Below are 24,370 nucleotides of genomic sequence, written 5' to 3'. Positions count from 1 at the left end.
ATATATATATATATATATATATATATATATATATTTATTTCTCCGCCGAAATCACTTTTAAACCCATTTCCACCTTTTTTTCCCTTCTCTTCCTCTTACTTTTTTTTCACGTTTTTTTACGTTTTTCTCCTTTTCGCCTCTTTTCTGGGCGTATTATTCTTCTTTTTCTTCTTTTTTTTCGTCTAATGCATACCCCATCAGTGCAGCAATGCTTATTCAATACCGCCAGCAGATGGAGACACTGGGGGATAATTTTCTAAGGATTTATACTGATTTTTCCTGTCTGAATTTGTCGCACAGAAAGTTGCAGGCCAAATATGTGTGACATTTCTGCGACTTTAGCTTCTAGAGCATTTTTACAACATTATACATAGGTGCTGAATACATAAAAAGCGACTGTTCAGCGACAGACAAGTCGCATCGGCTGAAAGTAGGCCAGAATGTCAGTCCATGTTGGAGCAGGTTTAGATACAGTCTAAAGCATAGATCTCAAAGTCTGTGCACAGAATTTAGCAAGGGCCTCGCACCTTCTGATGCATCAGGTAGGTGCACAATAGCATAGCCTAACCCTCTGTACTTTGGTCTATATTGATGCGGGACATAGACAGCCAGCTGATGACCAATCCATTAGTGCAATGGATGGCTGGAAGCATTTGTCTTTGCCTTTGCAATACCACAGAAGCAATGCATGGTCAATGTACAGCAATGACACACCTGTGTGAACAGCCAGGAGACCCCCCCCCCCCATGTTATGTTACATAGTTACATAGTTAGTACGGTCGAAAAAAGACATATGTCCATCAAGTTCAACCAGGGAATTAAGGGGTAGGGGTGTGGCGCGATATTGGGGAAGGGATGAGATTTTATATTTCTTCATAAGCATTAATCTTATTTTGTCAATTAGGAACATTCAGCACCCACCCGCTATCAAGGCAGCTGCCTATCATGTCATGCCCTACCTGCACAGGTGTGCTGGCTACTCAAATGATCCAATTAAGGAGGCCATTTAGTCAGCAGCAGCAGAAGTCCTGTGCCTGGACGCTCCAACAGGGGCCAGACACAAGCAGAAGCAGAAGCAGCAGAAGCAGCAGCAGCACCACCTTTTGTTTTTTGGCTGCAGCAGCAGCAAGGCCCACAGGGCTGGCTAGCTGGCTAGCCAGCAAGCAGGTAGCAATGAAAGTAGGAATCTTTCTTTTTAACCCTGTAAGGGGGTGGTGCACTGTACCCGAAGATACTGCCATATCGGGTCAATGCATAGGGCGACGGAAGCAAGCTTCGAAATCGGCCCCCGTTCTCAAAAATCCATTTAATATATGGTCCCCAGATAGGGGACGTATCAGATATTAAACTGATAAGAACAGATACTACACTTGATCTTAGCCAAAAGGCCGAGAAGCGATAACCGTGAAAGGGGCGGGCCCAACAAGGTCCCCTTCATGGGCACTATCACTGCTTGCTGTCAGGGAGGCTGCCAGACAATTTTCCATGCACACTCTGGGCTGGGGGGCAGTCAACCACCAGTACACACAGCAGAACCTAAACCCATACCATTATTGCTAAGCAGCAAGACAGGGGCCCATTGCACTCCCACGGGGCCTTTTTAAATGCAATCCATAACCCGGATTTGCCAGGAACCCTTCTTACTCCTCCTACTTGCATGTGACACTGGGCTTAGGATCTGCATAGGAAACACACACACAAGCACACACCTACCTTTGTTGCCTGCAGATGCCTCCTTGGCTGTCCCCAAACGGTATCAAACCAACACCCACGGGAAGCTGTAAGCATAGAGGACATGCCTGCACCCCATTGGACTTACCTGTGTGGGTTAAATCCGGGTTATTTGACAACCTATGGCGGTGATGGTTCTGCTCAGGCAGAGCAGTGCTGATGCTCCTCATAAAGCTGTCGCTGCTGTGAAGGTTCTAGGTGACATCACAAATCCCTATGGTTACATACACAACAAAGCTGGGTTGTTGTTGTTTACACTCTGCAAGGCCTGTGGAAGTGAGTGACATCATAGCACTGTAGTTCTGAGGGTTCAAGATGGATGCAACAATCTCCTGTTGCTTCTATGAAGGCCGTAATAGACGACATCACCAAACAGCTCCATAGTCACATACACAGCAAAGGAGAGATGTTGTTTACACCTAGTGATGTCAGTGGTATTGAGTGACATCACAGCACAGTGCTAAGGCTCCTGGGCCTGGACACAGCAGCGGCTGCAATATCTCAACGGAGAATACGTTTATATCTATGTGTGTGTGTGCGCATATATATATATATATATATATATATATATATATATATATATTTCTCCGCCGAAATCACTTTTAAACCCATTTCCACCTTTTTTTCCCTTCTCTTCCTCTTACTTTTTTTTCACGTTTTTTTACGTTTTTCTCCTTTTCGCCTCTTTTCTGGGCGTATTATTCTTCTTTTTCTTCTTTTTTTTCGTCTAATGCATACCCCATCAGTGCAGCAATGCTTATTCAATACCGCCAGCAGATGGAGACACTGGGGGATAATTTTCTAAGGATTTATACTGATTTTTCCTGTCTGAATTTGTCGCACAGAAAGTTGCAGGCCAAATATGTGTGACATTTCTGCGACTTTAGCTTCTAGAGCATTTTTACAACATTATACATAGGTGCTGAATACATAAAAAGCGACTGTTCAGCGACAGACAAGTCGCATCGGCTGAAAGTAGGCCAGAATGTCAGTCCATGTTGGAGCAGGTTTAGATACAGTCTAAAGCATAGATCTCAAAGTCTGTGCACAGAATTTAGCAAGGGCCTCGCACCTTCTGATGCATCAGGTAGGTGCACAATAGCATAGCCTAACCCTCTGTACTTTGGTCTATATTTATGCGGGACATAGACAGCCAGCTGATGACCAATCCATTAGTGCAATGGATGGCTGGAAGCATTTGTCTTTGCCTTTGCAATACCACAGAAGCAATGCATGGTCAATGTACAGCAATGACACACCTGTGTGAACAGCCAGGAGACCCCCCCCCCCATGTTATGTTACATAGTTACATAGTTAGTACGGTCGAAAAAAGACATATGTCCATCAAGTTCAACCAGGGAATTAAGGGGTAGGGGTGTGGCGCGATATTGGGGAAGGGATGAGATTTTATATTTCTTCATAAGCATTAATCTTATTTTGTCAATTAGGAACATTCAGCACCCACCCGCTATCAAGGCAGCTGCCTATCATGTCATGCCCTACCTGCACAGGTGTGCTGGCTACTCAAATGATCCAATTAAGGAGGCCATTTAGTCAGCAGCAGCAGAAGTCCTGTGCCTGGACGCTCCAACAGGGGCCAGACACAAGCAGAAGCAGAAGCAGCAGAAGCAGCAGCAGCACCACCTTTTGTTTTTTGGCTGCAGCAGCAGCAAGGCCCACAGGGCTGGCTAGCTGGCTAGCCAGCAAGCAGGTAGCAATGAAAGTAGGAATCTTTCTTTTTAACCCTGTAAGGGGGTGGTGCACTGTACCCGAAGATACTGCCATATCGGGTCAATGCATAGGGCGACGGAAGCAAGCTTCGAAATCGGCCCCCGTTCTCAAAAATTCATTTAATATATGGTCCCCAGATAGGGGACGTATCAGATATTAAACTGATAAGAACAGATACTACACTTGATCTTAGCCAAAAGGCCGAGAAGCGATAACCGTGAAAGGGGCGGGCCCAACAAGGTCCCCTTCATGGGCACTATCACTGCTTGCTGTCAGGGAGGCTGCCAGACAATTTTCCATGCACACTCTGGGCTGGGGGGCAGTCAACCACCAGTACACACAGCAGAACCTAAACCCATACCATTATTGCTAAGCAGCAAGACAGGGGCCCATTGCACTCCCACGGGGCCTTTTTAAATGCAATCCATAACCCAGATTTGCCAGGAACCCTTCTTACTCCTCCTACTTGCATGTGACACTGGGCTTAGGATCTGCATAGGAAACACACACACAAGCACACACCTACCTTTGTTGCCTGCAGATGCCTCCTTGGCTGTCCCCAAACGGTATCAAACCAACACCCACGGGAAGCTGTAAGCATAGAGGACATGCCTGCACCCCATTGGACTTACCTGTGTGGGTTAAATCCGGGTTATTTGACAACCTATGGCGGTGATGGTTCTGCTCAGGCAGAGCAGTGCTGATGCTCCTCATAAAGCTGTCGCTGCTGTGAAGGTTCTAGGTGACATCACAAATCCCTATGGTTACATACACAACAAAGCTGGGTTGTTGTTGTTTACACTCTGCAAGGCCTGTGGAAGTGAGTGACATCATAGCACTGTAGTTCTGAGGGTTCAAGATGGATGCAACAATCTCCTGTTGCTTCTATGAAGGCCGTAATAGACGGCATCACCAAACAGCTCCATAGTCACATACACAGCAAAGGAGAGATGTTGTTTACACCTAGTGATGTCAGTGGTATTGAGTGACATCACAGCACAGTGCTAAGGCTCCTGGGCCTGGACACAGCAGCGGCTGCAATATCTCAACGGAGAATACGTTTATATCTATGTGTGTGTGTGCGCATATATATATATATATATATATATATATATATATATATATATATATTTCTCCGCCGAAATCACTTTTAAACCCATTTCCACCTTTTTTTCCCTTCTCTTCCTCTTACTTTTTTTTCACGTTTTTTTACGTTTTTCTCCTTTTCGCCTCTTTTCTGGGCGTATTATTCTTCTTTTTCTTCTTTTTTTTCGTCTAATGCATACCCCATCAGTGCAGCAATGCTTATTCAATACCGCCAGCAGATGGAGACACTGGGGGATAATTTTCTAAGGATTTATACTGATTTTTCCTGTCTGAATTTGTCGCACAGAAAGTTGCAGGCCAAATATGTGTGACATTTCTGCGACTTTAGCTTCTAGAGCATTTTTACAACATTATACATAGGTGCTGAATACATAAAAAGCGACTGTTCAGCGACAGACAAGTCGCATCGGCTGAAAGTAGGCCAGAATGTCAGTCCATGTTGGAGCAGGTTTAGATACAGTCTAAAGCATAGATCTCAAAGTCTGTGCACAGAATTTAGCAAGGGCCTCGCACCTTCTGATGCATCAGGTAGGTGCACAATAGCATAGCCTAACCCTCTGTACTTTGGTCTATATTGATGCGGGACATAGACAGCCAGCTGATGACCAATCCATTAGTGCAATGGATGGCTGGAAGCATTTGTCTTTGCCTTTGCAATACCACAGAAGCAATGCATGGTCAATGTACAGCAATGACACACCTGTGTGAACAGCCAGGAGACCCCCCCCCATGTTATGTTACATAGTTACATAGTTAGTACGGTCGAAAAAAGACATATGTCCATCAAGTTCAACCAGGGAATTAAGGGGTAGGGGTGTGGCGCGATATTGGGGAAGGGATGAGATTTTATATTTCTTCATAAGCATTAATCTTATTTTGTCAATTAGGAACATTCAGCACCCACCCGCTATCAAGGCAGCTGCCTATCATGTCATGCCCTACCTGCACAGGTGTGCTGGCTACTCAAATGATCCAATTAAGGAGGCCATTTAGTCAGCAGCAGCAGAAGTCCTGTGCCTGGACGCTCCAACAGGGGCCAGACACAAGCAGAAGCAGAAGCAGCAGAAGCAGCAGCAGCACCACCTTTTGTTTTTTGGCTGCAGCAGCAGCAAGGCCCACAGGGCTGGCTAGCTGGCTAGCCAGCAAGCAGGTAGCAATGAAAGTAGGAATCTTTCTTTTTAACCCTGTAAGGGGGTGGTGCACTGTACCCAAAGATACTGCCATATCGGGTCAATGCATAGGGTGACGGAAGCAAGCTTCGAAATCGGCCCCCGTTCTCAAAAATCCATTTAATATATGGTCCCCAGATAGGGGACGTATCAGATATTAAACTGATAAGAACAGATACTACACTTGATCTTAGCCAAAAGGCCGAGAAGCGATAACCGTGAAAGGGGCGGGCCCAACAAGGTCCCCTTCATGGGCACTATCACTGCTTGCTGTCAGGGAGGCTGCCAGACAATTTTCCATGCACACTCTGGGCTGGGGGGCAGTCAACCACCAGTACACACAGCAGAACCTAAACCCATACCATTATTGCTAAGCAGCAAGACAGGGGCCCATTGCACTCCCACGGGGCCTTTTTAAATGCAATCCATAACCCGGATTTGCCAGGAACCCTTCTTACTCCTCCTACTTGCATGTGACACTGGGCTTAGGATCTGCATAGGAAACACACACACAAGCACACACCTACCTTTGTTGCCTGCAGATGCCTCCTTGGCTGTCCCCAAACGGTATCAAACCAACACCCACGGGAAGCTGTCAGCATAGAGGACATGCCTGCACCCCATTGGACTTACCTGTGTGGGTTAAATCCGGGTTATTTGACAACCTATGGCGGTGATGGTTCTGCTCAGGCAGAGCAGTGCTGATGCTCCTCATAAAGCTGTCGCTGCTGTGAAGGTTCTAGGTGACATCACAAATCCCTATGGTTACATACACAACAAAGCTGGGTTGTTGTTGTTTACACTCTGCAAGGCCTGTGGAAGTGAGTGACATCATAGCACTGTAGTTCTGAGGGTTCAAGATGGATGCAACAATCTCCTGTTGCTTCTATGAAGGCCGTAATAGACGACAACACCAAACAGCTCCATAGTCACATACACAGCAAAGGAGAGATGTTGTTTACACCTAGTGATGTCAGTGGTATTGAGTGACATCACAGCACAGTGCTAAGGCTCCTGGGCCTGGACACAGCAGCGGCTGCAATATCTCAACGGAGAATACGTTTATATCTATGTGTGTGTGTGCGCATATATATATATATATATATATATATATATATATATATTTCTCCGCCGAAATCACTTTTAAACCCATTTCCACCTTTTTTTCCCTTCTCTTCCTCTTACTTTTTTTTCACGTTTTTTTACGTTTTTCTCCTTTTCGCCTCTTTTCTGGGCGTATTATTCTTCTTTTTCTTCTTTTTTTTCGTCTAATGCATACCCCATCAGTGCAGCAATGCTTATTCAATACCGCCAGCAGATGGAGACACTGGGGGATAATTTTCTAAGGATTTATACTGATTTTTCCTGTCTGAATTTGTCGCACAGAAAGTTGCAGGCCAAATATGTGTGACATTTCTGCGACTTTAGCTTCTAGAGCATTTTTACAACATTATACATAGGTGCTGAATACATAAAAAGCGACTGTTCAGCGACAGACAAGTCGCATCGGCTGAAAGTAGGCCAGAATGTCAGTCCATGTTGGAGCAGGTTTAGATACAGTCTAAAGCATAGATCTCAAAGTCTGTGCACAGAATTTAGCAAGGGCCTCGCACCTTCTGATGCATCAGGTAGGTGCACAATAGCATAGCCTAACCCTCTGTACTTTGGTCTATATTGATGCGGGACATAGACAGCCAGCTGATGACCAATCCATTAGTGCAATGGATGGCTGGAAGCATTTGTCTTTGCCTTTGCAATACCACAGAAGCAATGCATGGTCAATGTACAGCAATGACACACCTGTGTGAACAGCCAGGAGACCCCCCCCCCCATGTTATGTTACATAGTTACATAGTTAGTACGGTCGAAAAAAGACATATGTCCATCAAGTTCAACCAGGGAATTAAGGGGTAGGGGTGTGGCGCGATATTGGGGAAGGGATGAGATTTTATATTTCTTCATAAGCATTAATCTTATTTTGTCAATTAGGAACATTCAGCACCCACCCGCTATCAAGGCAGCTGCCTATCATGTCATGCCCTACCTGCACAGGTGTGCTGGCTACTCAAATGATCCAATTAAGGAGGCCATTTAGTCAGCAGCAGCAGAAGTCCTGTGCCTGGACGCTCCAACAGGGGCCAGACACAAGCAGAAGCAGAAGCAGCAGAAGCAGCAGCAGCACCACCTTTTGTTTTTTGGCTGCAGCAGCAGCAAGGCCCACAGGGCTGGCTAGCTGGCTAGCCAGCAAGCAGGTAGCAATGAAAGTAGGAATCTTTCTTTTTAACCCTGTAAGGGGGTGGTGCACTGTACCCGAAGATACTGCCATATCGGGTCAATGCATAGGGCGACGGAAGCAAGCTTCGAAATCGGCCCCCGTTCTCAAAAATCCATTTAATATATGGTCCCCAGATAGGGGACGTATCAGATATTAAACTGATAAGAACAGATACTACACTTGATCTTAGCCAAAAGGCCGAGAAGCGATAACCGTGAAAGGGGCGGGCCCAACAAGGTCCCCTTCATGGGCACTATCACTGCTTGCTGTCAGGGAGGCTGCCAGACAATTTTCCATGCACACTCTGGGCTGGGGGGCAGTCAACCACCAGTACACACAGCAGAACCTAAACCCATACCATTATTGCTACCATTATTGCTAAGCAGCAAGACAGGGGCCCATTGCACTCCCACGGGGCCTTTTTAAATGCAATCCATAACCCGGATTTGCCAGGAACCCTTCTTACTCCTCCTACTTGCATGTGACACTGGGCTTAGGATCTGCATAGGAAACACACACACAAGCACACACCTACCTTTGTTGCCTGCAGATGCCTGCCTCCTTGGCTGTCCCCAAACGGTATCAAACCAACACCCACGGGAAGCTGTAAGCATAGAGGACATGCCTGCACCCCATTGGACTTACCTGTGTGGGTTAAATCCGGGTTATTTGACAACCTATGGCGGTGATGGTTCTGCTCAGGCAGAGCAGTGCTGATGCTCCTCATAAAGCTGTCGCTGCTGTGAAGGTTCTAGGTGACACTCACAAATCCCTATGGTTACATACACAACAAAGCTGGGTTGTTGTTGTTTACACTCTGCAAGGCCTGTGGAAGTGAGTGACATCATAGCACTGTAGTTCTGAGGGTTCAAGATGGATGCAACAATCTCCTGTTGCTTCTATGAAGGCCGTAATAGACGGCATCACCAAACAGCTCCATAGTCACATACACAGCAAAGGAGAGATGTTGTTTACACCTAGTGATGTCAGTGGTATTGAGTGACATCACAGCACAGTGCTAAGGCTCCTGGGCCTGGACACAGCAGCGGCTGCAATATCTCAACGGAGAATACGTTTATATCTATGTGTGTGTGTGCGCATATATATATATATATATATATATATATATATATATATATATATATATATATATATATATTTCTCCGCCGAAATCACTTTTAAACCCATTTCCACCTTTTTTTCCCTTCTCTTCCTCTTACTTTTTTTTCACGTTTTTTTACGTTTTTCTCCTTTTCGCCTCTTTTCTGGGCGTATTATTCTTCTTTTTCTTCTTTTTTTTCGTCTAATGCATACCCCATCAGTGCAGCAATGCTTATTCAATACCGCCAGCAGATGGAGACACTGGGGGATAATTTTCTAAGGATTTATACTGATTTTTCCTGTCTGAATTTGTCGCACAGAAAGTTGCAGGCCAAATATGTGTGACATTTCTGCGACTTTAGCTTCTAGAGCATTTTTACAACATTATACATAGGTGCTGAATACATAAAAAGCGACTGTTCAGCGACAGACAAGTCGCATCGGCTGAAAGTAGGCCAGAATGTCAGTCCATGTTGGAGCAGGTTTAGATACAGTCTAAAGCATAGATCTCAAAGTCTGTGCACAGAATTTAGCAAGGGCCTCGCACCTTCTGATGCATCAGGTAGGTGCACAATAGCATAGCCTAACCCTCTGTACTTTGGTCTATATTGATGCGGGACATAGACAGCCAGCTGATGACCAATCCATTAGTGCAATGGATGGCTGGAAGCATTTGTCTTTGCCTTTGCAATACCACAGAAGCAATGCATGGTCAATGTACAGCAATGACACACCTGTGTGAACAGCCAGGAGACCCCCCCCCATGTTATGTTACATAGTTACATAGTTAGTACGGTCGAAAAAAAGACATATGTCCATCAAGTTCAACCAGGGAATTAAGGGGTAGGGGTGTGGCGCGATATTGGGAAGGGATGAGATTTTATATTTCTTCATAAGCATTAATCTTATTTTGTCAATTAGGAACATTCAGCACCCACCCGCTATCAAGGCAGCTGCCTATCATGTCATGCCCTACCTGCACAGGTGTGCTGGCTACTCAAATGATCCAATTAAGGAGGCCATTTAGTCAGCAGCAGCAGAAGTCCTGTGCCTGGAGCTCCAACAGGGGCCAGACACAAGCAGAAGCAGAAGCAGCAGAAGCAGCAGCAGCACCACCTTTTGTTTTTTGGCTGCAGCAGCAGCAAGGCCCACAGGGCTGGCTAGCTGGCTAGCCAGCAAGCAGGTAGCAATGAAAGTAGGAATCTTTCTTTTTAACCCTGTAAGGGGTGGTGCACTGTACCCGAAGATACTGCCATATCGGGTCAATGCATAGGGTGACGGAAGCAAGCTTCGAAATCGGCCCCCGTTCTCAAAAATCCATTTAATATATGGTCCCCCAGATAGGGGACGTATCAGATATTAAACTGATAAGAACAGATACTACACTTGATCTTAGCCAAAAGGCCGAGAAGCGATAACCGTGAAAGGGGCGGGCCCAACAAGGTCCCCTTCATGGGCACTAATCACTGCTTGCTGTCAGGGAGGCTGCCAGACAATTTTCATGCACACTCTGGGCTGGGGGGCAGTCAACCACCAGTACACACAGCAGAACCTAAACCATACCATTATTGCTAAGCAGCAAGACAGGGGCCCATTGCACTCCCACGGGGCCTTTTAAATGCAATCCATAACCCGGATTTGCCAGGAACCCTTCTTACTCCTCCTACTTGCATGTGACACTGGGCTTAGGATCTGCATAGGAAACACACACACAAGCACACACCTACCTTTGTTGCCTGCAGATGCCTCCTTGGCTGTCCCCAAACGGTATCAAACCAACACCCACGGGAAGCTGTCAGCATAGAGGACATGCCTGCACCCCATTGGACTTACCTGTGTGGGTTAAATCCGGGTTATTTGACAACCTATGGCGGTGATGGTTCTGCTCAGGCAGAGCAGTGCTGATGCTCCTCATAAAGCTGTCGCTGCTGTGAAGGTTCTAGGTGACATCACAATCCCTATGGTTACATACACAACAAAGCTGGGTTGTTGTTGTTTACACTCTGCAAGGCCTGTGGAAGTGAGTGACATCATAGCACTGTAGTTCTGAGGGTTCAAGATGGATGCAACAATCTCCTGTTGCTTCTATGAAGGCCGTAATAGACGACATCACCAAACAGCTCCATAGTCACATACACAGCAAAGGAGAGATGTTGTTTACACCTAGTGATGTCAGTGGTATTGAGTGACATCACAGCACAGTGCTAAGGCTCCTGGGCCTGGACACAGCAGCGGCTGCAATATCTCAACGGAGAATACGTTTATATCTATGTGTGTGTGTGCGCATATATAATATAATATATATATATATATATATATATATATATATATATTTCTCCGCCGAAATCACTTTTTAAACCCATTTCCACCTTTTTTTCCCTTCTCTTCCTCTTACTTTTTTTTCACGTTTTTTTACGTTTTTCTCCTTTTCGCCTCTTTTCTGGGCGTATTATTCTTCTTTTTCTTCTTTTTTTTCGTCTAATGCATACCCCATCAGTGCAGCAATGCTTATTCAATACCGCCAGCAGATGGAGACACTGGGGGATAATTTTCTAAGGATTTATACTGATTTTTCCTGTCTGAATTTGTCGCACAGAAAGTTGCAGGCCAAATATGTGTGACATTTCTGCGACTTTAGCTTCTAGAGCATTTTTACAATATTATACATAGGTGCTGAATACATAAAAAGCGACTGTTCAGCGACAGACAAGTCGCATCGGCTGAAAGTAGGCCAGAATGTCAGTCCATGTTGGAGCAGGTTTAGATACAGTCTAAAGCATAGATCTCAAAGTCTGTGCACAGAATTTAGCAAGGGGCCTCGCACCTTCTGATGCATCAGGTAGGTGCACAATAGCATAGCCTAACCCTCTGTACTTTGGTCTATATTGATGCGGGACATAGACAGCCAGCTGATGACCAATCCATTAGTGCAATGGATGGCTGGAAGCATTTGTCTTTGCCTTTGCAATACCACAGAAGCAATGCATGGTCAATGTACAGCAATGACACACCTGTGTGAACAGCCAGGAGACCCCCCCCCCATGTTATGTTACATAGTTACATAGTTAGTACGGTCGAAAAAAGACATATGTCCATCAAGTTCAACCAGGGAATTAAGGGGTAGGGGTGTGGCGCGATATTGGGGAAGGGATGAGATTTTATATTTCTTCATAAGCATTAATCTTAGTTTGTCAATTAGGAACATTCAGCACCCACCCGCTATCAAGGCAGCTGCCTATCATGTCATGCCCTACCTGCACAGGTGTGCTGGCTACTCAAATGATCCAATTAAGGAGGCCATTTAGTCAGCAGCAGCAGAAGTCCTGTGCCTGGACGCTCCAACAGGGGCCAGACACAAGCAGAAGCAGAAGCAGCAGAAGCAGCAGCAGCACCACCACCTTTTGTTTTTTGGCTGCAGCAGCAGCAAGGCCCACAGGGCTGGCTAGCTGCTAGCCAGCAAGCAGGTAGCAATGAAAGTAGGAATCTTTCTTTTTAACCCTGTAAGGGGGTGGTGCACTGTACCCGAAGATACTGCCATATCGGGTCAATGCATAGGGTGACGGAAGCAAGCTTCGAAATCGGCCCCCGTTCTCAAAAATCCATTTAATATATGGTCCCCAGATAGGGGACGTATCAGATATTAAACTGATAAGAACAGATACTACACTTGATCTTAGCCAAAAGGCCGAGAAGCGATAACCGTGAAAGGGGCGGGCCCAACAAGGTCCCCTTCATGGGCACTATCACTGCTTGCTGTCAGGGAGGCTGCCAGACAATTTTCCATGCACACTCTGGGCTGGGGGCAGTCAACCACCAGTACACACAGCAGAACCTAAACCCATACCATTATTGCTAAGCAGCAAGACAGGGGCCCATTGCACTCCCACGGGCCTTTTTAAATGCAATCCATAACCCGGATTTGCCAGGAACCCTTCTTACTCCTCCTACTTGCATGTGACACTGGGCTTAGGATCTGCATAGGAAACACACACACAAGCACACACCTACCTTTGTTGCTGCAGATGCCTCCTTGGCTGTCCCCAAACGGTATCAAACCAACACCCACGGGAAGCTGTCAGCATAGAGGACATGCCTGCACCCCATTGGACTTACCTGTGTGGGTTAAATCCGGGTTATTGACAACTATGGCGGTGATGGTTCTGCTCAGGCAGAGCAGTGCTGATGCTCCTCATAAAGCTGTCGCTGCTGTGAAGGTTCTAGGTGACATCACAAATCCCTATGGTTACATACACAACAAAGCTGGGTTGTTGTTGTTTACACTCTGCAAGGCCTGTGGAAGTGAGTGACATCATAGCACTGTAGTTCTGAGGGTTCAAGATGGATGCAACAATCTCCTGTTGCTTCTATGAAGGCCGTAATAGACGACATCACCAAACAGCTCCATAGTCACATACACAGCAAAGGAGAGATGTTGTTTACACCTAGTGATATCAGTGGTATTGAGTGACATCACAGCACAGTGCTAAGGCTCCTGGGCCTGGACACAGCAGCGGCTGCAATATCTCACGGAGAATACGTTTATATCTATGTGTGTGTGTGCGCATATATATATATATATATATATATATATATATATATATATATATATATATATTTCTCCGCCGAAATCACTTTTAAACCCATTTCCACCTTTTTTCCCTTCTCTTCCTCTTACTTTTTTTTCACGTTTTTTTACGTTTTTCTCCTTTTCGCCTCTTTTCTGGGCGTATTATTCTTCTTTTTCTTCTTTTTTTTCGTCTAATGCATACCCCCATCAGTGCAGCAATGCTTATTCAATACCGCCAGCAGATGGAGACACTGGGGGATAATTTTCTAAGGATTTATACTGATTTTTCCTGTCTGAATTTGTCGCACAGAAAGTTGCAGGCCAAATATGTGTGACATTTCTGCGACTTTAGCTTCTAGAGCATTTTTACAACATTATACATAGGTGCTGAATACATAAAAAGCGACTGTTCAGCGACAGACAAGTCGCATCGGCTGAAAGTAGGCCAGAATGTCAGTCCATGTTGGAGCAGGTTTAGATACAGTCTAAAGCATAGATCTCAAAGTCTGTGCACAGAATTTAGCAAGGGCCTCGCACCTTCTGATGCATCAGGTAGGTGCACAATAGCATAGCCTAACCCTCTGTACTTTGGTCTATATTGATGCGGGACATAGACAGCCAGCTGATGACCAATCCATTAGTGCAATGGATGGCTGGAAGCATTTGTCTTTGCCTTTGCAATACCACAGAAGCAATGCATGGTCAATGTACAGCAATGACACACCTGTGTGAACAGCCAGGAGACCCCCCCCCCCCCATGTTATGTTACATAGTTACATAGTTAGTACGGTCGAAAAAAGACATATGTCCATCAAGTTCAACCAGGGAATTAAGGGGTAGGGGTGTGGCGCGATATTGGGGAAGGGATGAGATTTTATATTTCTTCATAAGCATTAATCTTATTTTGTCAATTAGGAACATTCAGCACCCACCCGCTATCAAGGCAGCTGCCTATCATGTCATGCCCTACCTGCACAGGTGTGCTGGCTACTCAAATGATCCAATTAAGGAGGCCATTTAGTCAGCAGCAGCAGAAGTCCTGTGCCTGGACGCTCCAACAGGGGGCCAGACACAAGCAGAAGCAGAAGCAGCAGAAGCAGCAGCAGCACCACCTTTTGTTTTTTGGCTGCAGCAGCAGCAAGGCCCACAGGGCTGGCTAGCTGCTAGCCAGCAAGCAGGTAGCAATGAAAGTAGAATCTTTCTTTTTAACCCTGTAAGGGGGTGGTGCACTGTACCCGAAGATACTGCCATATCGGGTCAATGCATAGGGCGACGAAGCAAGCTTCGAAATCGGCCCCCGTTCTCAAAAATCCATTTAATATATGGTCCCCAGATAGGGGACGTATCAGATATTAAACTGATAAGAACAGATACTACACTTGATCTTAGCCAAAAGGCCGAGAAGCGATAACCGTGAAAGGGGCGGGCCCAACAAGGTCCCCTTCATGGGCACTATCACTGCTTGCTGTCAGGGAGGCTGCCAGACAATTTTCCATGCACACTCTGGGCTGGGGGGCAGTCAACCACCAGTACACACAGCAGACCTAAACCCATACCATTATTGCTAAGCAGCAAGACAGGGGCCCATTGCACTCCCACGGGGCCTTTTAAATGCAATCCATAACCCGGATTTGCCAGGAACCCTTCTTACTCCTCCTACTTGCATGTGACACTGGGCTTAGGATCTGCATAGGAAACACACACACAAGCACACACCTACCTTTGTTGCCTGCAGATGCCTCCTTGGCTGTCCCCAAACGGTATCAAACCAACACCCACGGGAAGCTGTAAGCATAGAGGGACATGCCTGCACCCCATTGGACTTACCTGTGTGGGTTAAATCCGGGTTATTTGACAACCTATGGCGGTGATGGTTCTGCTCAGGCAGAGCAGTGCTGATGCTCCTCATAAAGCTGTCGCTGCTGTGAAGGTTCTAGGTGACATCACAAATCCCTATGGTTACATACACAACAAAGCTGGGTTGTTGTTGTTTACACTCTGCAAGGCCTGTGGAAGTGAGTGACATCATAGCACTGTAGTTCTGAGGGTTCAAGATGGATGCAACAATCTCCTGTTGCTTCTATGAAGGCCGTAATAGACGACATCACCAAACAGCTCCATAGTCACATACACAGCAAAGGAGAGATGTTGTTTACACCTAGTGATGTCAGTGGTATTGAGTGACATCACAGCACAGTGCTAAGGCTCCTGGGCCTGGACACAGCAGCGGCTGCAATATCTCAACGGAGAATACGTTTATATCTATGTGTGTGTGTGCGCATATATATATATATATATATATATATATATATATATATATATATATATTTCTCCGCCGAAATCACTTTTAAACCCATTTCCACCTTTTTTTCCCTTCTCTTCCTCTTACTTTTTTTTCACGTTTTTTACGTTTTTCTCCTTTTCGCCTCTTTTCTGGGCGTATTATTCTTCTTTTTCTTCTTTTTTTTCGTCTAATGCATACCCCATCAGTGCAGCAATGCTTATTCAATACCGCCAGCAGATGGAGACACTGGGGATAATTTTCTAAGGATTTATACTGATTTTTCCTGTCTGAATTTGTCGCACAGAAAGTTGCAGGCCAAATATGTGTGACATTTCTGCGACTTTAGCTTCTAGAGCATTTTACAACATTATACATAGGTGGCTGAATACATAAAAAGCGACTGTTCAGCGACAGACAAGTCGCATCGGCTGAAAGTAGGCCAGAATGTCAGTCCATGTTGGAGCAGGTTTAGATACAGTCTAAAGCATAGATCTCAAAGTCTGTGCACAGAATTTAGCAAGGGCCTCGCACCTTCTGATGCATCAGGTAGGTGCACAATAGCATAGCCTAACCCTCTGTACTTTGGTCTATATTGATGCGGGACATAGACAGCCAGCTGATGACCAATCATTAGTGCAATGGATGGCTGGAAGCATTTGTCTTTGCCTTTGCAATACCACAGAAGCAATGCATGGTCAATGTACAAGCAATGACACACCTGTGTGAAACAGCCAGGAGACCCCCCCCCCCCCGTTATGTTACATAGTTACATAGTTAGTACGGTCGAAAAAAGACATATGTCCATCAAGTTCAACCAGGAATTAAGGGGTAGGGGTGTGGCGCGATATTGGGGAAGGGATGAGATTTTATATTTCTTCATAAGCATTAATCTTATTTTGTCAATTAGGAACATTCAGCACCCACCCGCTATCAAGGCAGCTGCCTATCATGTCATGCCCTACCTGCACAGGTGTGCTGGCTACTCAAATGATCCAATTAAGGAGGCCATTTAGTCAGCAGCAGCAGAAGTCCTGTGCCTGGACGCTCCAACAGGGGCCAGACACAAGCAGAAGCAGAAGCAGCAGAAGCAGCAGCAGCACCACCTTTTGTTTTTTGGCTGCAGCAGCAGCAAGGCCCACAGGGCTGGCTAGCTGGCTAGCACAGCAAGCAGGTAGCAATGAAAGTAGGAATCTTTCTTTTTAACCCTGTAAGGGGGTGGTGCACTGTACCCGAAGATACTGCCATATCGGGTCAATGCATAGGGCGACGGAAGCAAGCTTCGAAATCGGCCCCCGTTCTCAAAAATCCATTTAATATATGGTCCCCAGATAGGGGACGTATCAGATATTAAACTGATAAGAACAGATACTACACTTGATCTTAGCAAAAGGCCGAGAAGCGATAACCGTGAAAGGGGCGGGCCCAACAAGGTCCCCTTCATGGGCACTATCACTGCTTGCTGTCAGGGAGGCTGCCAGACAATTTTCCATGCACACTCTGGGCTGGGGGCAGTCAACCACCAGTACACACAGCAGAACCTAAACCCATACCATTATTGCTAAGCAGCAAGACTCCTACTTGCATGTGACACTGGCTTAGGATCTGCATAGGAAACACACACACAAGCACACACCTACCTTTGTTGCCTGCAGATGCCTCCTTGGCTGTCCCCAAACGGTATCAAACCAACACCCACGGGAAGCTGTAAGCATAGAGGACATGCCTGCACCCCATTGGACTTACCTGTGTGGGTTAAATCCGGGTTATTTGACAACCTATGGCGGTGATGGTTCTGCTCAGGCAGAGCAGTGCTGATGCTCCTCATAAAGCTGTCGCTGCTGTGAAGGTTCTAGGTGACATCACAAATCCCTATGGTTACATACACAACAAAGCTGGGTTGTTGTTGTTTACACTCTGCAAGGCCTGTGGAAGTGAGTGACATCATAGCACTGTAGTTCTGAGGTTCAAGATGGATGCAACAATCTCCTGTTGCTTCTATGAAGGCCGTAATAGACGACATCACCAAACAGCTCCATAGTCACATACACAGCAAAGGAGAGATGTTGTTTACACCTAGTGATGTCAGTGGTATTGAGTGACATCACAGCACAGTGCTAAGGCTCCTGGGCCTGGACACAGCAGCGGCTGCAATATCTCAACGGAGAATACGTTTATATCTATGTGTGTGTGTGCGCATATATATATATATATATATATATATTTTCTCCGCCGAAATCACTTTTAAACCCATTTCCACCTTTTTTTCCCTTCTCTTCCTCTTACTTTTTTTTCACGTTTTTTTACGTTTTTCTCCTTTTCGCCTCTTTCTGGGCGTATTATTCTTCTTTTTCTTCTTTTTTTTTCGTCTAATGCATACCCCATCAGTGCAGCAATGCTTATTCAATACCGCCAGCAGATGGAGACACTGGGGGATAATTTTCTAAGGATTTATACTGATTTTTCCTGTCTGAATTTGTCGCACAGAAAGTTGCAGGCCAAATATGTGTGACATTTCTGCGACTTTAGCTTCTAGAGCATTTTTACAACATTATACATAGGTGCTGAATACATAAAAAGCGACTGTTCAGCGACAGACAAGTCGCATCGGCTGAAAGTAGGCCAGAATGTCAGTCCATGTTGGAGCAGGTTTAGATACAGTCTAAAGCATAGATCTCAAAGTCTGTGCACAGAATTTAGCAAGGGCCTCGCACCTTCTGATGCATCAGGTAGGTGCACAATAGCATAGCCTAACCACTGTACTTTGGTCTATATTGATGCGGGACATAGACAGCCAGCTGATGACCAATCCATTAGTGCAATGGATGGCTGGAAGCATTTGTCTTTGCCTTTGCAATACCACAGAAGCAATGCATGGTCAATGTACAGCAATGACACACCTGTGTGAACAGCCAGGAGAACCCCCCCCCCCCCCCCCCCCATGTTATGTTACATAGTTACATAGTTAGTACGGTCGAAAAAAGACATATGTCCATCAAGTTCAACCAGGGAATTAAGGGGTAGGGGTGTGGCGCGATATTGGGGAAGGGATGAGATTTTATATTTCTTCATAAGCATTAATCTTATTTTGTCAATTAGGAACATTCAGCACCCACCGCTATCAAGGCAGCTGCCTATCATGTCATGCCCTACCTGCACAGGTGTGCTGGCTACTCAAATGATCCAATTAAGGAGGCCATTTAGTCAGCAGCAGCAGAAGTCCTGTGCCTGGACGCTCCAACAGGGGCCAGACACAAGCAGAAGCAGAAGCAGCAGAAGCAGCAGCAGCACCACCTTTTGTTTTTTGGCTGCAGCAGCAGCAGCAAGGCCACAGGGCTGGCTAGCTGGCTAGCCAGCAAGCAGGTAGCAATGAAAGTAGGAATCTTTCTTTTTAACCCTGTAAGGGGTGGTGCACTGTACCCGAAGATACTGCCATATCGGGTCAATGCATAGGGCGACGGAAGCAAGCTTCGAAATCGGCCCCCGTTCTCAAAAATCCATTTAATATATGGTCCCCAGATAGGGGACGTATCAGATATTAAACTGATAAGAACAGATACTACACTTGATCTTAGCCAAAAGGCCGAGAAGCGATAACCGTGAAAGGGGCGGGCCCAACAAGGTCCCCTTCATGGGCACTATCACTGCTTGCTGTCAGGGAGGCTGCCAGACAATTTTCCATGCACACTCTGGGCTGGGGGGCAGTCAACCACCAGTACACACAGCAGAACCTAAACCCATACCATTATTGCTAAGCAGAAAGACAGGGGCCCATTGCACTCCCACGGGGCCTTTTTAAATGCAATCCCATAACCCGGATTTGCCAGGAACCCTTCTTACTCCTCCTACTTGCATGTGACACTGGGCTTAGATCTGCATAGGAAACACACACACAAGCACACACCTACCTTTGTTGCCTGCAGATGCCTCCTTGGCTGTCCCCAAACGGTATCAAACCAACACCCACGGGAAGCTGTAAGCATAGAGGACATGCCTGCACCCCATTTACCTGTGTGGGTTAAATCCGGGTTATTTGACAACCTATGGCAGTGATGGTTCTGCTCAGGCAGAGCAGTGCTGATGCTCCTCATAAAGCTGTCGCTGCTGTGAAGGTTCTAGGTGACATCACAAATCCCTATGGTTACATACACAACAAAGCTGGGTTGTTGTTGTTTACACTCTGCAAGGCCTGTGGAAGTGAGTGACATCATAGCACTGTAGTTCTGAGGGTTCTAGATGGATGCAACAATCTCCTGTTGCTTCTATGAAGGCCGTAATAGACGACATCACCAAACAGCTCCATAGTCACATACACAGCAAAGGGAGAGATGTTGTTTACACCTAGTGATGTCAGTGGTATTGAGTGACATCACAGCACAGTGCTAAGGCTCCTGGGCCTGGACACAGCAGCGGCTGCAATATCTCAACGGAGAATACGTTTATATCTATGTGTGTGTGTGCGCATATATATATATATATATATATATATATATATATATATATATATATATTTCTCCGCCGAAATCACTTTTAAACCATTTCCACCTTTTTTTCCTTCTCTTCCTCTTACTTTTTTTTCACGTTTTTTTTACGTTTTTCTCCTTTTCGCCTCTTTTCTGGCGTATTATTCTTCTTTTTCTTCTTTTTTTTCGTCTAATGCATACCCCATCAGGTGCAGCAATGCTTATTCAATACCGCCAGCAGATGGAGACACTGGGGGATAATTTTCTAAGGATTTATACTGATTTTTCCTGTCTGAATTTGTCGCACAGAAAGTTGCAGGCCAAATATGTGTGACATTTCTGCGACTTTAGCTTCTAAAGCATTTTTACAACATTATACATAGGTGCTGAATACATAAAAAGCGACTGTTCAGCGACAGACAAGTCGCATCGGCTGAAAGTAGGCCAGAATGTCAGTCCATGTTGGAGCAGGTTTAGATACAGTCTAAAGCATAGATCTCAAAGTCTGTGCACAGAATTTAGCAAGGGCCTCGCACCTTCTGATGCATCAGGTAGGTGCACAATAGCATAGCCTAACCCTCTGTACTTTGGTCTATATTGATGCGGGACATAGACAGCCAGCTGATGACCAATCCATTAGTGCAATGGATGGCTGGAAGCATTTGTCTTTGCCTTTGCAATACCACAGAAGCAATGCATGGTCAATGTACAGCAATGACACACCTGTGTGAACAGCCAGGAGACCCCCCCCCCATGTTATGTTACATAGTTACATAGTTAGTACGGTCGAAAAAAGACATATGTCCATCAAGTTCAACCAGGGAATTAAGGGGTAGGGGGTGTGGCGCGATATTGGGGAAGGGATGAGATTTTATATTTCTTCATAAGCATTAATCTTATTTTGTCAATTAGGAACATTCAGCACCCACCCGCTATCAAGGCAGCTGCCTATCATGTCATGCCCTACCTGCACAGGTGTGCTGGCTACTCAAATGATCCAATTAAGGAGGCCATTTAGTCAGCAGCAGCAGAAGTCCTGTGCCTGGACGCTCCAACAGGGGCCCAGACACAAGCAGAAGCAGAAGCAGCAGAAGCACCACCTTTTGTTTTTTGGCTGCAGCAGCAGCAAGGCCCACAGAGCTGGCTAGCTGGCTAGCCAGCAAGCAGGTAGCAATGAAAGTAGGAATCTTTCTTTTTAACCCTGTAAGGGGGTGGTGCACTGTACCGAAGATACTGCCATATCGGGTCAATGCATAGGGCGACGGAAGCAAGCTTCGAAATCGGCCCCGTTCTCAAAAATCCATTTAATATATGGTCCCCAGATAGGGGACGTATCAGATATTAAACTGATAAGAACAGATAAGGTTTCAACAAAATTTTATTGAATAAATAAGAAACCATACAAAATTTAAAATGCAAAATAATAAAAGGTTCACAAAAGTTTTAAAATACAAATAATAAAACCAGTAATAAAAGGAGAAAAAATAAAAATGGCAGGATAAAACATTATACAAATGTCATAAAAACTGATTATATTGTTATTTCGTTCCATAGAGGCAGACACCACATGGATGCTGCCTCGCTGGCCCCCCAACTGTTTCTTGTCTCTTAGGTAATAGATGTACATCTCACTCAGGGCCAGCTTTATACAGTTTTTAACATCAATAAAATCATGTTTAAAAAGTAAGATGTTCCTAACTTTCCAGAGCATTTTTAAAACAATTAATAATCATTCCAGCAGATCATCTGCTGTTTAAAATTGGGGCAGTTAAAAAGACCGTAAAAGACACATTCGTGATTAAAATCTTTTAGGCCGCAGGCCACTTCAAAAGTGGGCCTACCTTCCTCCAAAGCTCCCGTGCAAAAGGGCAGTTCCAAAATATGTGCAGCACCGTTTCGTCACACTCCGCAGCCATCTCTCGGGCACTTGGCTCTCGCCACCAGTCCTCGCCTGTGCTGGAACTCACGAGTAGGGAGGCACTGGTGGACGATTGCCCAGGCAAGATCCCTGTGTACATTCGCCAGAAACTTCCCGTACACGTTCCGCCATACCTTTTTGGATCTTGCCTGTGTGAAATTGGACACTGCCAGGGTAACCTCACTCCGCCTGAGGACCTTTGATACCTTTCTCTGGTCCCCCAGTATGTCAGGCTCCAAATCTTGGAGACCTAGGAGCCTGACTGTCTTTTCCAACACCACATAATGTTTTGGGGGACACAGAAGCACCGGAGCGTTCAGAGGGATGCGCAACCATCTTTTAAAAACCATGCCCGCAGCGTACCTTAAAAAGCAGCTAAAAATGCCATCGGATTTAATAATTTTAAAACAGAAACAGAAAATACTTTATGTAAAAGAAAGTAAAAAGGTTAGGAACATCTTTCCCGCCATTATCTTTACTTTTGTACATAAAATCACGCTTTAATTTCTCCATTTTTGAACCCCATAAAAAAGTAAAAACAATTCTAGTTACTTTTTTTATGTATAAAATAGATGGAGGAAATACCATGGCAATGTATAGCATAATAGGGAGTAAAACCATCTTTATTATTAAAATCTTCCCCTCCATGGTAAGGTTTCTAAGATTCCACATTAAAATCTTCTTCTCCATCTTAGCTATAGCTGAATCCCAGTTAGGGCTCCCATCATTGACCTGGTTAAAAACAATACCTAAAACTTTAATTTGATCCTGTTGCATTGTAACTCCTGGGGTGATGGATGAATCCCAGGAGCCAATATAAAAACAGTCACATTTATCTGTGTTTAGCTTAAAACCAGAGACCTCGCAGAAATAGCTGGTGTTCCTCAATGCCCCCCTCATGGATGGAGAGTCCGGGCACAGTATGGTGACATCATCCATGTACCCCAACACCTTTAGATGGGTCCCTCCTCCACCAGGTATCGGTACGCCTCTTACTACCCGGTCTTTTCTGAGGAGGGCCATCAGTGGTTCGATTGCGCAAATAAAAAGGAGTGGGGACAGGGGGCAGCCCTGTTTGACACCTGATAAAAGAGGAACACCGCTGGTTAAAAAGCCATTAACAGAGACTTGACTAAAACAGGATCGGTATAAAAGCATGATTCGGCTTAAAATCGTTTCAGGCACTGCCATCTTTTTAAGAACTAAAAACAGGTATTCATGGGAGACCCTATCAAAGGCTTTTTCAAAGTCTAAGGATAAAATTGCTACAGTTTGATTTCTATCCTTAAAATACCATAAAACATCTCTTAAAATATTTAGGGATTCAGCTATAGACCTTCCAGGTACCCCACAAACCTGATTTGGGTGAATTAATTTATGAATAAAAGGTTTAAAACGGACAGCTAATAACTTGGCTAAAACTTTATAATCGACATTTAAAAGTGTGATGGGGCGCCAATTTTTTAGCATATCCTTTTCACCCTTTTTAAAAAGTAATGATACAATCCCCCTCCTCCAGGAAGGGGGAAGTTCATTAACAATAAAAGTTTCTTTATACAATAAAACCATATCATCCTTTAAAATATCCCAAAAAGCTAAATAAAATTCGATGGGTAAACCATCTTCCCCAGGGGCCTTCCCACTAGAAAAACTTTTAAAAACAAATAAAAGTTCATCTAAGTTAAGATCACGGGATAAAACCTCCTGGTCTAAAACATCTAGCTTAAAATCAAGGGAATTAAGAACATGTTCTAAAAAGGATGGATTAAGATCTTTCTTATTAAAAAGAAGCTGGTAGAAGTTAAAAACTGCATCTAACATGCCTTTTGGAGTGGATTCACCCTCAAGGTTTTGGATGATATCCCTCCTATTCATCACTTTTTTAAAAAAGAAACGGGAACATTTCTCGCCCTCCTCCAGGTGCTGCACATGTGAGTTAAAAATGATTTGTTTCCCTTTCTTTTCTATGGCATGTTTTATTTCAGTTTTAAGGTTTAAAATATCATTTTCTACATCCATACCAGCTT

The 24,370-nt window shown here is 45.0% G+C and overlaps 10 non-coding genes across 10 annotated transcripts; all 10 read right to left on the bottom strand.

Moving 5' to 3' along the window:
- Window positions 1-1,209: 1,209 nt before the first annotated feature.
- Window positions 1,210-1,400, bottom strand: LOC130313599 (U2 spliceosomal RNA). The gene has a single exon (XR_008861498.1). It is a non-coding gene; the product is annotated as a U2 spliceosomal RNA (small nuclear RNA).
- Window positions 1,401-3,484: 2,084 nt separating this feature from the next.
- LOC130313707 (U2 spliceosomal RNA) lies at window positions 3,485-3,675 on the bottom strand. The gene has a single exon (XR_008861583.1). It is a non-coding gene; the product is annotated as a U2 spliceosomal RNA (small nuclear RNA).
- Window positions 3,676-5,761: 2,086 nt separating this feature from the next.
- Window positions 5,762-5,952, bottom strand: LOC130313664 (U2 spliceosomal RNA). The gene has a single exon (XR_008861557.1). It is a non-coding gene; the product is annotated as a U2 spliceosomal RNA (small nuclear RNA).
- A 2,080-nt stretch (window positions 5,953-8,032) lies between these two features.
- On the bottom strand, window positions 8,033-8,223 carry LOC130313598 (U2 spliceosomal RNA). Its single transcript, XR_008861497.1, has one exon. It is a non-coding gene; the product is annotated as a U2 spliceosomal RNA (small nuclear RNA).
- Window positions 8,224-10,338: 2,115 nt separating this feature from the next.
- On the bottom strand, window positions 10,339-10,530 carry LOC130313669 (U2 spliceosomal RNA). Its single transcript, XR_008861562.1, has one exon. It is a non-coding gene; the product is annotated as a U2 spliceosomal RNA (small nuclear RNA).
- A 2,090-nt stretch (window positions 10,531-12,620) lies between these two features.
- LOC130313657 (U2 spliceosomal RNA) lies at window positions 12,621-12,811 on the bottom strand. The gene has a single exon (XR_008861551.1). It is a non-coding gene; the product is annotated as a U2 spliceosomal RNA (small nuclear RNA).
- A 2,089-nt stretch (window positions 12,812-14,900) lies between these two features.
- Window positions 14,901-15,090, bottom strand: LOC130313649 (U2 spliceosomal RNA). The gene has a single exon (XR_008861544.1). It is a non-coding gene; the product is annotated as a U2 spliceosomal RNA (small nuclear RNA).
- Window positions 15,091-17,178: 2,088 nt separating this feature from the next.
- Window positions 17,179-17,368, bottom strand: LOC130313670 (U2 spliceosomal RNA). The gene has a single exon (XR_008861563.1). It is a non-coding gene; the product is annotated as a U2 spliceosomal RNA (small nuclear RNA).
- Window positions 17,369-19,366: 1,998 nt separating this feature from the next.
- LOC130313597 (U2 spliceosomal RNA) lies at window positions 19,367-19,557 on the bottom strand. Its single transcript, XR_008861496.1, has one exon. It is a non-coding gene; the product is annotated as a U2 spliceosomal RNA (small nuclear RNA).
- A 2,077-nt stretch (window positions 19,558-21,634) lies between these two features.
- Window positions 21,635-21,818, bottom strand: LOC130313687 (U2 spliceosomal RNA). The gene has a single exon (XR_008861574.1). It is a non-coding gene; the product is annotated as a U2 spliceosomal RNA (small nuclear RNA).
- Between the last annotated feature and the right edge of the window lie 2,552 nt (window positions 21,819-24,370).

This window comes from Hyla sarda, unplaced genomic scaffold, assembly GCF_029499605.1.
Source record: "Hyla sarda isolate aHylSar1 unplaced genomic scaffold, aHylSar1.hap1 scaffold_178, whole genome shotgun sequence".
In the NCBI taxonomy this organism is placed as follows: domain Eukaryota; kingdom Metazoa; phylum Chordata; class Amphibia; order Anura; family Hylidae; genus Hyla; species Hyla sarda.
This window is presented reverse-complemented; position numbering and strand designations above follow the sequence as displayed.